This window comes from Carya illinoinensis, chromosome 10 (genome assembly GCF_018687715.1).
Source record: "Carya illinoinensis cultivar Pawnee chromosome 10, C.illinoinensisPawnee_v1, whole genome shotgun sequence".
Classification (NCBI taxonomy): Eukaryota; Viridiplantae; Streptophyta; class Magnoliopsida; order Fagales; family Juglandaceae; genus Carya; species Carya illinoinensis.
The window spans coordinates 31,458,131-31,473,595 of record NC_056761.1 but is presented as its reverse complement, the minus strand read 5'-3'; positions in this window follow the sequence as shown (position 1 = coordinate 31,473,595).

Here is a 15,465-nt window from a genome sequence, read left to right as displayed (position 1 = left end):
GAAGCCGAAACTTTGACGAAATAATACCCCTAATATTCCAAATCAATATAGACATCAAAAACTCAAAGAAATTTTTTGGAACGTGTTCGCCGTTCCAACGCAATAACAGATTTTTCTTTTCTTAACCCCTTTACCTTTTTTAGAGGTACATGCATGTCTGGATCTGAATCAAACACCTTGGCAGCCAGCTCATTTAATTCTTCATCTTGATCACCTTCCGATCCTGCTCGGCCAGATTCCCCTGGTTCCAGCCTTCCTGAAGTGAAAACATCCCCATCTCTAGCCATACTCCCAAGTTCAAATTCTAAAGATTCATCTATCATTCTCAATATACTTCTCGGTCTTGAAATGGTAGCACTATGCAGATCCTCCGAACCTGAATCGGAATCATTGTCATCCTCCATATCACTCCATTTAGCAGGACTCCTATTCGGTGAGTGAATCAGCAAAACAATTTCCAGCACCCCCTCTTGCTCCAACTCATTTTCCCGATTGCTTCCGTCGAAGCTCCTCTCAACCTGAGGCTCTACATCAATCTCAACCAGCTGCTGCACCTTCATCGTAACAGGAGCCAAGTCATCAACCATTTCCTGCAACCCACAAAGAGCAGTACCTGATTGAGGCATTCCACAAAAACTCCCCTGTTTTTCCGAAATTTGAACTGGTTCCGTCGAAAGCACCTCATGAAGCTGCTCTTCAACCCGATCGAACCCAATACCCAACGGAGAAATAAAAAAGATAGGAACTGTAGCCTCAGCCTTCTCCTTTTGCCGTTGAAAAATTTTATCCAGAATCATCTGCCTCCTAGCCTTCGAACACTCACCTTTCTCAACTTGCCTTACATGCTGAACAGAGTTTTTGCCGTTAGCAGCAACTTCTCTCCAAACAACCTTTCCAGAATTATTTTTGCCTCCTCCTCCATGATCCTCCTTCTTCCTCGTGCTCACTCTATTCCGGTTACATCTCTCCTCCGTGTGACCCTATTTTCGACAGGAACAGCAATAACTAGGGACGAATTCATAGTATATTTCTTGAAAATGACTATACTCTCCATGTGGGGCACCCAACCAGAACGATTTCCGTAACGAACCAGCCACATTAACCTCCACACAAATACGAGCTGCTTCTGGGCGTGTTACACAAGCCGTTGCATTATCCCTCTTCAAAAACTTACCAATTCCATCACCAATGCTTCGTAAGATAGACTCCTGAAAAAAATTTGTTGGAAGACAAGGTAAAGAAAGCCAAACCAGAACCCATGGTGAATCTTCTTCCTCAATAAAATCAGGAGACCAATGGAATATCCTATAAGGAACCCCCAGCAATTCAGAATTTCCCCTAGCCATCACTGAAATAAAATCTTCCCCCATAACCAGCCGAACAAGGACATTACGTGGATTCCTTAACTGCCCAATCACTGGAACGGCTTTCAGACCCCAACGATTTTGGATACTGCTTCTGATTTGATCCAACAACGGCCTTCGCCTCAGGAACTTCAAGACCACAGAAAACCAGAACGGTTCCGCCGAACTCTGAACCTTTGCTTTTGAGAAAATGAAGTACATCTCTCCATCTAAGAATTTCGACTCTCTATGTGGGATATTAACACTCGGCAACATCTGAGGATTATTGCCCAGAACTTCCACAAACCGGCGTCGTGCTGGCTCCCAGCCCACCTTCCCATCCGAGACCTTCTCATCCAGACCAGACTTGCTCAAACAACCATCCCCCACCTGCCCATCAACTGCCGTCGGAGGCATAGGGCCGGCGCCCTTACCACTTCGCATGAAACAAGTCCCCAAGTTTGAGAGAACAGAAACCTAGTGCCACGTTGTATCTCCTAACTATACATCAATCCATCTATATAATCATGTACACAAGCAATGCATGTACACAAGAATTGAAAATCTTGAACTGTAGACAACCACCAAGTAATGCATGTGCCTGTGTGGTGCGTGAGCCCAATGTGCTAGTGGGATAGAGGTGTTGATTGCAAAGTTTTGAATATTGTATTGGTAGCCATTTGAGTTAAGGTATTGTAACGAAATATTTTGATATCTATATTATTTCATATTCAATTTTGAGATTAATTATATATTATATATAAATAATTATATTGCAGTTATGCAATTCGCCGATGGCTCATGAAATTCACACGTGGGTTGAACTACATGTGCAATTTATGCGATGATCCGATGGTGACAATTGTGACGTCTTCTTGAAGAATGGTAGCCAGGGAGTTCAGTGGATAGATGATAGGAGGTAGTGGATCTAAGCTCAAGTTTGGTTTCGCGATTATTTTAAATCATTACATCTCATCTTATCTCAACATTTAAATATTATTTAAATACAAATATATTATTTAATTTCAAATTTTTAACTTTTTAATCTAATCATTATAACTTTTAAAAACTTTCAAAGAAAATATAAAAAAGAAAAAAAAAATCTACCCTTTCAAATCTCAAAACAAAAATAATATTAGAAATGTTTTATTAAACTTTATAAATTTTTTTCTCTCATTTTTCAAAACCGCGTAAAACATCTTAATTTAAATTATTTCATTAGTAATTAAAAATTTTCTCACTACTATTCATATATTTATTATCTTATTTTATTAATATGTGTACGTAACTAAACTAGGCCTCCAACCCGGAGGAAAGAAAAAAAACTAAAAGAAGCTATAGGTATGGACAAGAGAGGAGAGGGATCGATCAGGGGAGATGATGTTTTTTTATTTTATTTTATTTTATTTTATTTTATTTTTTTTGTTTGAAAGAGAGTGGATAAAAAGTTTTGAGAGAGAGAGAGAGAGAGAGGCGATATTATTATGCCTTTGATTTCATTATGCATACATCCATGATCCTCGTTATTTTTACATGGCTTTGAAGAGGAAATGAGAAGATAGGTAACAAATTGGTGGCAAGTATATATGAAAACTTTGGGCCCACTAATTTATTATATTGAATTTGGAACATTATTTCATGAAAAATTGACTTCATTTTTCAGATAATCGACAAGAAGGGGAGGATTTAGGAGCATCTTTTCTCCCCGCAAATTTATGCGATGATCAGAAATTGACTTGATTTTTCGGCGGATACGTAACATGTGACATAACATTGTCAATATTTTTTATATATGGCTTTGATTTCATCTCTGATCGATTGTCCATATACCATGATCCATCCCTGGTGCTATTTTAAAATGGGTTTAAAGGGACGTTCTTGTACCTTATATTATCCAAAGTCTAGCCTTTTTTTCTTTTTTTATGAATAACATGAAAATCACGGGAAAAAGTCTAAACTCACCCATGCAGGCGGCTACCTAACAAAGACACCACATGATATACATATAACAAGGGCAATATCTTTTATGTCTTTGATTTCATCTCTCAACTGTACGTCCATGATCGATCCCTGCTAGCTATTTTCACATGCGTCTAAAGGGATCAAGTTCTTGTACCTATTATCCAACGTCGTCTAGCAAATTTTTTTTTTTACTTTTTTAATGAATCTATGATATATCCAACCACTCGAGCATCAAAAATTGATAATTTTTTTTTTTAAAATTATGTTTACAATATTATTGCAAAGTTTAATAAATTTATTTGAATTCTTCGATTAGTAATTTTAATAAATTTGATATTGAGAAAGGAATTTCAAACTTTTAAAATTCCTAATTAATTGCTGTTCATAGATGTTAATTAGCTAAATTAATTTTTCTAAATGTTGCGCACTTTGCTGTTTTATATAATTATTTGCAAATCCGTGTCCTGTAAGACAAAATCAACCCCGTTGGATCTTCTCACTTATATTCTCCATTGCTTTAGCGAAAATGTTGATTAATGTTTCCCGATAAAGAAATAGACTAGCATATATGATACCTCCAATCAAAACGAGGGGCTAGCCAGGGGCCATGACTATGTTCTGTTGTTTTTCGGTGGCTTAACCAAGCAGCATGTCAATCGGATTGATCTTATTCAGTGATTTTGAATAATGATTATTTTCTTATGATGTTTGAAATTTTCGAGCAGCGTGTCTGTCGAACTGAATTTGCTTGGTGATTTCGAGCAAGGACTAAATTCTTGCATTGCTTGATATTACCAACTAGTGTGTTAGTCAGATTAGACTTATTCAGTAATCCCAATAAATGATCATTTTCTTGCGATGCTTGGAATTACCAAGCAATGTTTTGGTCAAATTGGTCTTGCTCGGTGATCCTGAGCAGTAATGGTTATTTTCTTACGTTACTCGAAATGTTTGACCAGTGTGTCCATCGGACTAGATTTGGTTGGTGATCCTGAGCAATGTTTATTTTCTTGTGATACTCGAGATTTTTTAGTCATGTGTCGGTTGAGTTGCCCTTGCTTGTTGATCCCGAGCAAGGACTACATTTTTGCGCAATGTGTTGGTCGGACTATGCAAAATATATATGTTCAAGTGAAAGTTTTGTTGCATTTTTTATATGGGAAAATATAGTCTTCACAATGCAAGTCAATTAGAACTAATCATTAAGACTGAGAATTATCAAGGAAAAATAATAACTCTATGATAATGAACCAAACAATGTGAAAATATTTTAGAGCTTTGTTAATTATAAAAAATAATTATTAAATCGATAGTAGCAACTGTAGCAAACCTAGCATGTATATATATGTGTGTGTGCACGCACACAAATCAAAACATGGTTTCTTAACTGGTTAAGTCATGAGACATTTATACAACCATTGTAAAGTTTAGTGTTTGTTAGCTACTTAGCTACAGGCACTTACATGTTTCACACATGATTAGACTATCAAGAACATAGTTAACTTGTGCTGCAGAGATAAAATTTATTTTGTTTAAAAAATTGATATTTCAACACATGTATAGTTTTGTTTTACTGCAAAAACTCATACCTAGGTCTACATTGTTTGTATATATAAAGATGATCTTAAAAATTGAATGCTTTGAACTCAACTAATGACAATGTAAAATAGAAAGGAACAAAAATAGAACATTACTTGACATTCTTAAGTAAGCTACCGCTTATGATTTTTTTTGGAGCAAACCCTTATGATTGGACTAAGTTTTTGTAGATTTTATTGGACATAAAAATTATTTTAGATGGTCTTGTTTTTAAATAACTCATACCATATTGTGTTATTCCTAAAAACAATTGCACATGAATCTAATCCAAGCGCGTCATAACACAAGGGGATGACCAAAAGAAATCTTAAAGGTAAAACTGTAGTATTATATAAGAGATAAAATAATTTAATTAAGGAAAAATAGATAATAAGAAGAAAAGGATAATAAAAAAAGGTGAGACTTAATCATATAAATGAAAACCTCGGTAATTTTGCCTTCCAAACAAAATATATTGACCCTTATGGACAAAAAAGTAGCACATCAAGCATAAACTTCAAGGAAAAAGCGGTAATTTTACACGTCAAACACATTAGAACCTCAAGGACAAAAGGATAATTTTGTCATCAGACACAAACCTGAAGGACAAGAAAATAGTTTTTCCATCAAACTCAAACTACTATTCATACTATTATAATACAAATTGTGAAAGAAAACAGAGAGAATCGCGGCAAACAAATTGCTCAAGACAAACAAGAAACGGTAATGATAAAGCCACCCAAAAAAGTATGCAATTAATCTGTATTGATTTTTTTATTTGATGATTAAGAAAATATTTTTTAATAATTTTGTAATTTTTTATTTTAAAAATATTTAAATGGATTTAAAAAATATTTTAAACATAGATACAGAAATAAAAAAAAAGTTTACAAGTTGAAAAAAGTGTAAAATTTTCAGTGACTCTAGCACTGCTCAGAAAGCAATGCGCGGCTAGCATAGAGAAACACGTAATTAACAAACCTAAAACAAATTTCACCCTTCACATGCCCAAAGACTTTTGTCGGAGATATGAAAATTTAGGGCCCACTACTTTATTAGGTTGGAACATTATTAGATGAAAGCTTGACTTTATTTTGAGGATAATGGACAAGAAGTTAATAAGCATGGATGATAAGAAAATGTTTTTTTTTTTTTTTTTTTTTTTTTTTCTGGTCTTTAATTTCAATATGCATGGGAGCGTTCATTATCCAAAGTAAGTACAGTGTATTCATTTAAAAAATAATAGATTTTCTATTAAATAGTTAATTTTTTTATTTAAATTTCATATTTATTTTTTTTAATTAAATATACAACATTTACACATTCTATAATAATAAATATCATTTTTCATTTGTAATTGATTTTATTTTCGCATCAGCTTGAGGGAAAAATGTCACATTGTCAAAGTAGGGGAGTTTTCAGGAGCATCTTTATTCAAATTTAGGGTCCCGCAAATTTATTGGGAGAACATCGTTAGATGAGAAGTTGACTTTAAAGTTGACTTCACTTTTAGCATACTTAACAATTTGTCCTGCTAGAGTCCAATTAATAGACATACCAATTATATTAATAGTATCATATTACATAATATATTTCACAACTAACAATATTTATAACTATTTTCTAAGTAGATATTAAAAATTTAATATACTAATAAAATTTATTTATTTTTTCTTTCTCGTTCACCACGATTCTGTTGCAATGACATAGTAATTTCCATTTACTGCATCATCTCCTACTGCACTTGCTCTTGGACCTCACTACGTATTCTTTCCTCCTGGTCTCTTTATTGGTCCTATAAACACGTCTCTAAATGAGACTGTCGCTCTAAGAGGGACTTCAACTCTTTCTGTTTGGACCTTATATACTTATTATCGCGTCGTGCAGCTTCTAACTCTTTGTTAAGATTATTAATTTGTGAAGTCGATGAGGTTGAAGAGGATGAACCGGAATACTTGAAAAATCATCCCAAACCTCTTACCATACTAGAGTTGAGCCCGAGCACTTGTGTGAAAATGTCTATGTTACTAGTAGAGGATTCCTCAGAAGCTGACTGTATCTCTATCATTTTTCCTTGCAGTTTGAAAGATCAAAACACACAATAAGTAACGTATTAAAAGAAATACAAATAAAAAAGAATTTAACCATATGTTGCATAATTTATTTAACAAAAGGAGCTTACATAATTAATTGTAGTGGCAAGATCTATCCACTCACTATGCTCATTAGTGTGAGCAGCAACATAAACATGAACAAGGGAAAAGTTTTTAGGATCATCACGTTTCTAACAAAAAGACATTAGCAAATTTAAAAAGTTAGTCTTAATACTTATGTAAAAGAATAACAGGAAAATAAATGAATTATATAGTTTATTAATTATCATTTTTTCAGTAAGACAATAGAATGATCTTGAACCAGCTCTGACTATTATTTATTAATAATTTTGTAAATTTTAATTGTTACTATACAATAATTAGATTAACTGACACTTAGTATATATTATTTATTATATTACTTCAAGATAATTTCTATAATATTATTTGTAAATAATATTATAACTTATAATATTTCTGATTATTCAAATATAATAAATATATTGCATATATTGCACAACAAATAATCACATTATATATATATATACTATAATACATATATATAAATTCTTTAATCACACATATTACACATAATCCACAATAATTCACAAATAATATGCTTCAAAAAAATACACACATCTAAAACACATTAATTTTAAGAATAAACATATACATAACAAAAATTTTTCATTTTAATTCATATCACAGATAAAATTCACAACAAAATTTAACAATAGAGTTTAGTATATATACCTTGTGCTCACAATATCCTCCTCTTACAAATCACAAGTTTTCAAAAAGCCACAACAAACAATCCTTCAAAAAATTCACAAAACTAGGTAGTTAAATACATATAAAAAAATTGACAAATATCATGTAAATTGTAAATACATTTACAGAAAAAAACTTCACCTTACTTTCTCCTTTGGGAGAAAAAAAATATACACAAACTCTCTCTCCCAAACTCAATCTAACCCTCTCTCACTCTAACTCCATCCCACTCTTACACTTAATCTAGTCCTCTCTCACTCTAACCCTCCTCTTCTTCCTCTCTCTCTCTAAAACTCTATCTCCCTCTCTCTCAATTCACGCATGGGATAAAAGTAGAATGACTCTGCTTTCTCGTGCGTGAAAGTTTTATATTCTGTTTGTAATACAATAAACGTTTGGACGTTCATTAATATACGTTCAAACGTTTAATTCTCTTGCTAACATGACTAATTTAACATTCGAATGCTAAGTCAAATTTTGCACAATATGTTTGAACGTATAATTATCCGGCCCGCGGAGTTAATTTAACGTTCAAACGTAACACAAAACGTTCAAATTGTGTTACGTTCGAACGTTTTAGGGTTCCAAAGTTAAAGCGGGAAAAATCCCTCCACTTTTTCTAATACGTTCGAAGGTATAACATGTATGTTCAAATGTATTGGGACAAAAATATATAATAATTATATATGATATTATATAATTTCATGTAAACTCAATTTTGATTGATTAAATGAAAAAATAATCAATATTAATTGTAAATTATATATCATGTATATATATAGTTGAAATATATAATATATAAACTATTATATATATATTATAGTAGTAGACTATAATAACTATAATTTACATACCAGTCATTTATACTATATATAATAAGCTATATTATATATTATATATTATAAAATATATACTATAGTAAATATACAATATTATATAATATATATTATATATTATAGTATTCTAATATAATATACTACAATAGTCTATATATAGTATATATGTATATATACTATATATACTACTATCGTATATTTAATATGTATATAGTATAATATATACATATTATACTAGATTAAATATTATATATATTATATATTAGTACTATTATATATAATATATATTCATATATACGTATTATATATAATATATATTATAATATATATGACTATATATTATATAAGTTACACCATACGTTCGAATGTTATTTGTTTAACGTTCGGACGTTTTATATTAATGTCCGCACATATAACACAATACGTTCGAATGTTACCATAACGTTCGAACGTCTGTCTGTATATGTTCAAACGTTAACTGTATATAAAGTCCTGCCCGACGATAGCACCTCCTCATTTCTAGCACTCCAAACGTCACGCCGCTGCAGTCGCCGTCATACACTATCGCAACTATCACTAAAAGGTAATGTGCCCTCCCCGTCTAATATTTCTCTCCAATTTAATCGATGGGTTCTGCCGGATTTTCTTCTTGATTTTCCGGCCACCATTGGTTGTTAAACGGTAAAATACCACCGTAGAAACATTCTCCATAGCCTATAGATGTGTTTTATGGCTTTTTGTTTTGTATTTTTTTGCTTCGAAACGCACGTTTCAAATAAACGTTCGAATGTGTGACGTTATAATTTATTTACGTTCGAACATTACGTTGTAACATGCAGACATAAATTTTATCATTCAAATGTTTTTATACAAAATTTTTAGAGTACGTTGGATACAACGTCTGAACGTAAACTGTTTGTCTTCTTCCATTAGAACAAACTTCCGAACATGTGACGTTTGAAATTCATTACATCCGAACGTTACATTTTAACGTTCGGACGTAATCAACCAAATTTATACTATTTTTTATCAAACGTTTAAAGATGACGTTGAATAAAACGTTCGCACGTAACACTACAACAAAAAAGACTTTTTGGGACGATTATATTTTGAGATGAAATGAGATTCATCCCAAAAAGTGAGATTTAGGGACGAATTTTATATTTTGTGCCAAAAAAAAAGATGGAAGATGGATACCATTCGAACGCGTTTGAATGGTATAGTTAGGGACGAAATATTTTGTCCCTAATAACGAAACCATTCGAATGTAATGTTTTAACGTTCGAACGGTTAAATTTAACTGTTTAAACGTAAATTATGGGGCTTTAAGTAAAATTATTATAGTGAAAAAGTGCTCTACTATTCGAACGTACCAATTTCACCATTCAAATGATGAATCAGCACTGTTCGAACGTATTTCGTAATATTCGAATGGTGTTCATATGTGTTTTTTTAATAGAATATATTTATATTAAATAGTAATTATAACAAATTTATCAATTAAATAATAGGAATAATATAAATCAATAATTAGTTCCTAAAATATGAAATAATCCTAATTCATAATTAAATACTGAATTTACAAAACATAAAATATTGTCCATTCTAAAAACAAAAAATAAATAAATAAAAGATAGAAAGTACTAAATCTTAACGAGAATATATAGTGTTCGAACGGTATTATCTGTTTGTTTCTTCTCATTTGAATGCCTAAAAATATGTTCAAATGGGGTATCGTTAGAATGGTTAAAACAACGTTCAAACATTAAATAATTGATTAAGCCTGTTCTATTCTTACCGTTCGAACGCTGGATAGGGCATTCAGATGGTATGCGAATTGCACTCAGCAACGATGTTGATTCGACTCAGCCATTGAATGATTTTTCGATTCCATGGATTTCTCAATAAAGTAAATTGTAGAAACTTAAATAGAGACTTAAATAAACCTTCCTACAATAGATTGAACCAAATCTACGGTGAATATTAATGGATAAATTGTTTTATCGTAATCTAAACAAATAATCCAAGAAAAACCTAGATTTAAACTGTAAAATAATTAGAAAAAGAGCATATTGGTGTTTAGAGGAAAAGGTTTCGACTGAGTACTGTTTGCGGCAGTGACGGCAACTTTAAATGGTAGAGATGGATGGTTATAGAGGAGAAAACAACGTTTTGAGTGTGGTTTGACATCCATAAAAATAAACATTTGCGATAACTTATATATGCAAAACCGTTCGAATGGTTTTATTCAATATCTTTAAATACTATACTATATTATATAATATTTAATATATTATATTATATATATATATATAATATACTATAAGTTATATGATTTAGTATAACTTATAGTATATTATAACTAGTATATATTGCATAACATATATTATGATATATTTATATATGTTATATAATATATACTAGTAGATAATATATATAATATATTATATTATACTATAGTCTAATATCAATGATACTAGCATAGTATATTATATACTACTCTAATATTGTTGATACTATATATTTTAGTTATAGTTTAATTAGATGACACTATATATGATACTATATATATTTTATCTATAGTCTAATATATTAACATATTATATTTTAGTTATAGTCTAATTAGATGACATTATATATATATGATAGTATATATATGATATATATAGTCTAATATATTAACATATTATATTTTAGTTATAGTCTAATTAGATGACACTATATGATACTATATATATGATATATATAATCTAATATGATATGCTCAATTATGTTATAATATGATATTACTATCTTACTAAACTATAGTGTCATCTAATATGTCTATATACATTAATGTTGTTCTTTTATTTAAAGTTGTAGTGTAAAAAAAAATTATTAAGCATTTACCAAAATGGTTCAAACTCTTGATAATAAGCGTTCGAACGGAAAAATAATATTTTGGGGCATCTGGAACAAATAGGGAATGAATAGTTAACCGTTCGAACAAAATATTTACGTTTGAACGGGAAATTTTAGAGGGAAATTTTTGCCGCTTCTTAGTTTCACGTTCGAACTATTAGTAAATAAACGTTCGAAGGGAAAATATTCTACAAATATGCGACAGAACCTCATTCTTGCTCTCCTCCTGCCGCTCTCATTCTCCCTCAATCCAGCCCAAAAATACTCATAGTTTTCGTTTGACTCAATCATTCTCTGATTAATCCTTTATTTTTATTACTTTTTGGGGAGCTCCTTTGCATTGGGTACACGACACACTTAATCTCCTTGCATTTTCATATCCATTAACCCAGGTATGTGACTTATATTCTCATTTAGTTTGAATATAATATTTTGCAATGTTAGAAATTTGTTTGTTCTTGGTTTGAATATAATATTTTGCAATGTTAGAAATTTGTTTATTCTTGGTTTGAATATAATATTTTGCAATGTTAGAAATTTGTTTGTTCTTGATATTGTTGTTTGTGTTGTTGTGAGTTCAAGATTAATGGCGTTTTTCATTGTTGAAGACGAATGGAATTTGGAACATATTCGTTCGAACGGTTTAGGCTTACTGTTCGAACGTGTTTGTTCAAGTTTGAACATAGTTTAACACCGTTCGAACTTAAACTTATATATCAATGTATTTACAATTAGAAATTAGAATATATAAGGATAGTTGTCCATGATGATTATTCAATAGTAGTTTAAAAATACTTAAACTAAGTAAGAATACAAATAGTTAATACGAAATCTTAAAATACAAATTAATAGTTAAGATTTAAGAATACTTAAATAGTTAATTATAAATTCATAAAATGAAGTAGTTAAATTAAAATACTACTAAATCTTAAAATACAAATACAAATAGTTAAGATTTAATAATATTTAAATAGTTAATTTTAAATTACTACAATGAAGTATTTTAATTAAAATACTACTAAATCTTATTATTAAAATGCAAATAGTTAAGATTTAATGATACTTAAATACTTAATATTTAAATTAATAAAATGAAGTATTTAAATTAAAATACTACTAAATCTTAAAATACAAATACAAATAGTTAAGATTTAATAATATTTAAATAGTTAATTCTAAATTACTAAAATGAAGTATTTTAATTAAAATTAAATCTTAAAATTAAAATGCAAATAGTTAAGATTTAATAATACTTAAATACTTAATATTTAAATTAATAAAATACAGTATTTTAATTAAAATACTACTAAATCTTAAAATTAATGGAAGATTTATGAGTAATGCATTCCGTAAATATAAGTTTGAGAACAAGGAAGATGCAAGCCACATCCCTTTCAGGATATCCAACTTTCTAGGTGGGTAAAACTTTATGACGTGTTTGAAGATATATCATATCAGGTATAATTAAATTAATTATTTTTCTTGTCCTAGTTGTCATTTCGCTTCATAATATTTTAATTTTTTTTGTAGGAGCAAAGTTCTATTAACAAAACAAATATATCAAAATTAAAGATTAATCATCATGCATGCTCAAGATCTTTCTATCGTCTCTATAAGAAATTGGTATTGCTATTTTTTTTATTGGATATAATTAATTATTTGGATGAATCATAATAACTTTATATCTTAACACATATTTATTGCAGCAAGATTCAGATACCAATTATGATTTGACAAAATTATATACTGCATTGCACACTGATCGTAATGGAGAGAGGACTCATCTTGATGCATGCTCATGAAAATTATGTAAGCATTATAACATGTTTTAATTAAATATATTAAAATATTTATGACGATATTAATTATTTATCTTATTTATGTCTAGGGTAAAATGGTTACCCTGTGTGCTGAATCTGCGTTAGATCAAAATTTCTCAACAAGTGATGTTGATATTTTTACATAGGTCTTGGGTCAATGTTCAGGATATTTGAGGGGTTTGGGTCGTTGTGTAAAGCCTTCTCCCTCTTCCTCTTTTTCTATGTTTGCATCTACAACCTCTATAGCGTTAGAGAATGCGAATTCTAGAATCGAAGAATTAACTATAAGGCAACATGAGTTAGAAGCTTAATTGGAGAAACAAGCAGACATGGAAATGTGCATCAAACAACATGAAGAACAACAAGAAGATTTCAGTAGACAAATGCAACTCCAAATGTAGCAGCTTATGCAATAGTACAGGCTTCCAAGCAACTGATGGCTTTTGATGTATAACTTTTGGGATTATCTATTTATGTATGTATGAGCATTGCTAGTACTGAATTGCTTAGTTAGTTTGCACTTAGTGCAAAATATTTGTGAGTATTAAACAGTTTCTAATGTATTTTACTAAATATTATGAATGTCTATTTTTTTATTGAGTTTAAATAAAATATTTACCGTTCAAACGACCACACACCGTTCGAATGCCAATTATTAAATCATCCAAAAAATAACATAATCCAATTTATATTCGTATCGTTTGAACATGTCTTTCTACCATTCAAACGCTTGTACCATTCGATTTGTCCGTCTATCGTTCGAACTCTTGTACCATTCGATTTGTCCACATACCATTTGAGCTCTTGTACCATTCATTTTGTCCATATACCGTTTGAACGTTCTCAGATTGTATTTTTGTTCGAACGTATTTCGCAATCGTTCAAAAAAATTAATACCGTTTGAATGTAAATCTTAACCGTTCGAACGATATTTTGGGACAAACTTCAACCGTGACAAAAGAAATTCCGCGTTTGAATGCGTTCGAACGGTTTCCTTCAAACTCGTCCCAAAAGAAATATTTTGAGACGAAATGGTGATTTTTGTCTCAAAATATCTTTTGGGATAGTGTTGTTGGGACGAGCTCAAGACGAATTTTTTTTGTCCCAAAACATTTTTTGGGACGAAATTTTTTATCCCAAAAAACATATTCTGTTGTAGTGTAAATAAAACATTTGAATGTAAATATAAGACGTTCCGATCTGATTTATGTTCAAAGTTTTATCTAGATACGTTCGAATGTTTGTCTGGGTAGAAGTTACATTCGCACTTACATTCGGACGTAAATTTGTTTTACCAGTTTAACTATCATCATTTGAATGTTAATAGTTTACGTTTGAATACCTAAATTTACGTTCAAACGTACAATCATTATATATTCAGAAGTAAACTGTTTCTAATTATGTTAATTTTATCGTTCGAACGTCAATAGAGTGAAGTTCGAATTAAATTTATTTCATATTTTCTAGTCTTATTATTATTATTTTGGGTATTTAAATAGTGGAATTGTTTAATATACTTACTGTCGAAATTATGTAAATTTATAATGATGATATTTTAATTTTTTATAATCCATATATGTCATAATATGTATATATATGTAATTCTAATGATTTTTTTTATATATGTTAACTTGTTTTTTTTTTTTTCTCAGGATATAGCTCACTATATGACAACCAGGAAACGAGGGAGGGATGGAGACAATCTAAACATTACTCGGCTAGGGGCACGAACTGTTATGGGTAAACGAGAAATTCTTATTAATGAATTCGATGAGCATAGCTGGGAGTAGAAGACGCTGAGAGATGTCTTCCTCACAAGAGGCTAGGGCCCAATATGCTCATTGAGGGGAAAGATTTACTCCTCAATGGTTCAGGAGTTTTACATTGGGATGGCCACCATGCCACACGATGCATCATCCCATACTCTCACTATACCCGGTATACAGTTTGAGTTCTCGGCAGATGTTATTGTCGAGTTACTCTAGATTCTGCGTATACTACCTGAGGCGACATCTGCTCAAGCTGGTAAGACAGTACCTACATTTGCGCTTGGCACATTTGAGGCAGATCCAGCCACTCCTGCTTCATCTATGGGCCCTGTTGAGATTATGCCCAGTGAATAGGAAGATCAGCCCGAGGGTGGGGATATTGCTCCTAAGGT